At 41.6% G+C, this 3,178-nt stretch overlaps 1 pseudogene; it reads left to right on the top strand.

Moving 5' to 3' along the window:
- Positions 1 to 796: 796 nt before the first annotated feature.
- Positions 797 to 1,718, top strand: LOC102519621 (annotated as a pseudogene).
- Positions 1,719 to 3,178: the final 1,460 nt, after the last annotated feature.

Genomic DNA, 3,178 nt, shown 5'->3' with positions numbered 1-3,178 from the left:
CTCTAAAATTGCATTGTCCAATCCAGTAGCCAATAGCCACGTGTGAAATGCTGCTGGTCCCACTGAAGAACTAAGTTTTTTTATGTTATCTGATTTGATTAATTTAAATTTAAGTTTAAAAACTGATATTCAGGGTGGGGGAAATGGGGAGATGTTGGTCAAAGAGCACAAACTTCCAGTTACAAGATGAGTAAGTTGTAGGGCTCTGATGTACAGCATGGTGATCGTAGTTAATAATACTGTATTATATAATCGTGGCTATGGTGGTAATCATTTTGCAATATGTAAGAGCATCAACTCAACACCACTGTTGGACACCTTAACCTTACACAACGTTATGTGTCAATTATATCTCAAAAAAGCTGGAGAAAGAAAGAATTAATACTGATATGGACCATCACATTTTTAATTAAAAAATTAATAAAAGCTAATATTCAATTCAGTTACTGGGAAACATTTATGTATGTTTGAAACAACTTGAGTATGTGAAGCTACTTTTTCTTACTGGGAATTTTTTGAATTGAGTATTTTTAATGAAAAGTTAGTATCCGAATTGAGATGTGCTGTAACTACACAATAAACATTAGAATTTAAAGATGTAGTTTGGAAAACTTGTAAAATAGTTCATGAATAATTTTTACATCCATTACATGTTAATATGATAATATTTTGGATATAGTGGATTTTTAAAAATATGAGATTGAATATGTTATATATTTGGATATGTAATTAAAATTAATTTTACCTTTTTATGTTGTTTACAGTGACAACTAGAATATTTTTAAATTACACATGTACTCTTTCCCATCTTGCAAGATGGTGGGTGAAAAAACTGAGAAGCCAGACACCAAGGAGAAAAAACCTGAAGCCAAGAAGGCTGATGCTGGCAGTTAAAAAGGGTAAGAAGGTAAAGAAGGTTAAGAAGGGGAAGCCCCATTGCAGCCGAAACCCTGTCCTCCTGGTCAGAGGAATTGGCCGATATTCCCGATCGGCTATGTATTCCAGAAAGGCCTTGTACAAGAGGAAGTATTCAGCAGCTAAATCCAAGGCTGAAAAGAAAAAGAAGTTGAGGGTTCTTGCTACTGTCACAAAACCAGTTGGTGGTGACAAGAATGGTGGTACCCAAGTGGTCAAGCTTTGCAAAATGCCTAGATATTATCAGCAGCCTTGAAAGCTGTTGAGCCACGGCAAGAAACCCTTCAGTAAGCAGGTGAGGAAACTGCGTGCCCGCATCACTCCGGGGACCATTCTCGTCATCCTCACTGGGCGCCACAGAGGCAAGAGGGTCATTTTCCTGAAGCAGCTGAGCAGTGGTTTGCTTCTTGCGACTGGAACTCTGTCCCTCAATTGAGTTCCTCTGTGTAGAACACACCAGAAATTTGTTACTGCCACCTCCACCAAAATAGACATCAGTGGTGTAAAAACCCCAGAACGTCTCACTGATACTTACTTCAAAAAGAAGAAGCTGCTTAAGCCCAGACACCAGGAAGGGCGAGATCTTCAACACAGAGAAAGAGAAATACGAGATTACAGAGCAGCGCAAGGCTGATCAGAAAGCTGTGGACTCGCAAAATCTGTGAAGAATCAAAGCTGTCCCTCAGCTCCAGGGCTACCTCCGCTCTGTGTTTCTCTCAAAAATGGAATTTATCCTCACAAATTGGTGTTCTAAACTTACTACAGAGAACCTAATTAAAAAACTGATCCATTAAAAAAAAAAATAAAAAAATAAAATTACACATGTAGTTTACATTCTATTTCTATTGGACAGCACTGCTCTAAAATGTCTATGAGTTCACGTGACTCCCTGGCTACTCCCTCACTCACCATCCTATCAGAGAGTCACCTTCATATGAGCTCCCTGGAGCTCCTGAATCTTCCTGTGGGAGGTGGAGGTTTGATTGCCCTGATTTGTCCTAAACTCGCAGCTGTACTTCAGATGGGCTCAGACACTCAGATGAACACTGTGGTTTGGGGCTATTTGTGGCTTCCTGGTCCCACTTTCTGTCATTGCTTTCCCAGGCCAGGCATCTCTAGGACTTTTCATCTGTTCCCCGAGAGCAGTAGCCCCCTCCCCAGGGTGTCCAGCTCTCATCCCAGCACTGGGCAATGTTTTCTTGAACAGTAGAGGCTATTGGGGGCCTTTTTGCTTGGCCACCTTTTTCCTTTCCAGAAAAGGGCATCAAAGTCTCATCCTAGTCCACTTTTGGTGGAAAAGTGGGGGGTGTAGATTGTATTTTGAAACTCTCATATCACCACAATTCTCTCGATTCAATTCAGTAGACGTGGATTGAGAGGAGAGAGCAGAGATGGGGAGGTGAAGACACCAAAGTCTTAGGACTAACACTTAAGGACATACCCCGTCCCCACTCTGGGATATGACGTCACTAATATGTAAGTGAAGAGTGGAGCTGGCTTCACACAAGATTTACAGTTGAGCAGGGCCTTGACTAACCAGGAGAATTTTTCCTGAAGAGATGCCCATTTGTACCATCTAAAACATCCAACATGTGTGGATATTATGGAGAGAAAGTTTCCAATCAGAGCCAACTGGTAAGAAGGGAGAAGTAGGGAGTTGTTCCTCTTCCTACAAGTGAGGTTTGCCGGATGACATCTTGGGTGAGGTTTGTCTTGCCCTGGGGAGCAGGAGGGCAGAAAGGCAAGAACTCACCTTTATATAAGTGCTGTCATGACAACACCCACCCCAGCAATGCTAGCAGTTTCCGTGGCAGGTGCTGAAATTGCACATACATTTGTTAGTTTAGCCAAAGCTATGGGAAAGTGGTAACCAGGAGAGAGAGCCTCGTACCAGGAAACTGGAGACCTGCTTTTTAGGTCTTCAATTCCTAGCTGTACCGTCTTGGGCAAACTGTCCTTTCTGGGTCTCAGTTCCCTCATTTGTAAAATATCCACAGAGGTCCCGCAGTTAACATAACCATGTGTAAGACGTAGTGGCAAGTGTTGGAAACTGTGGGGGACCCAGGGAACGTGCCCCCTCTAAGCAATAAAAGTTTAGGATTTAAAAACAAACTACTGTGCTGTCCTAAAAAGACATAGGCAGAGAAGGCTGGATTTAGCCTGCAAACCAGTTTGTGGCCCCTGACTAGATGAATTTCATTTTTTATGGATCAGTATTAGAAAATAATATTGTTAATCCTTTCACAAACTGAAAACATAATTT

The sequence above is a fragment of the Camelus ferus genome, chromosome 15 (assembly GCF_009834535.1).
Source record: "Camelus ferus isolate YT-003-E chromosome 15, BCGSAC_Cfer_1.0, whole genome shotgun sequence".
Classification (NCBI taxonomy): Eukaryota; Metazoa; Chordata; class Mammalia; order Artiodactyla; family Camelidae; genus Camelus; species Camelus ferus.
The sequence above is the reverse complement of the archived record's forward strand: the minus strand, read 5'-3'. Positions and strand labels throughout refer to the sequence as shown.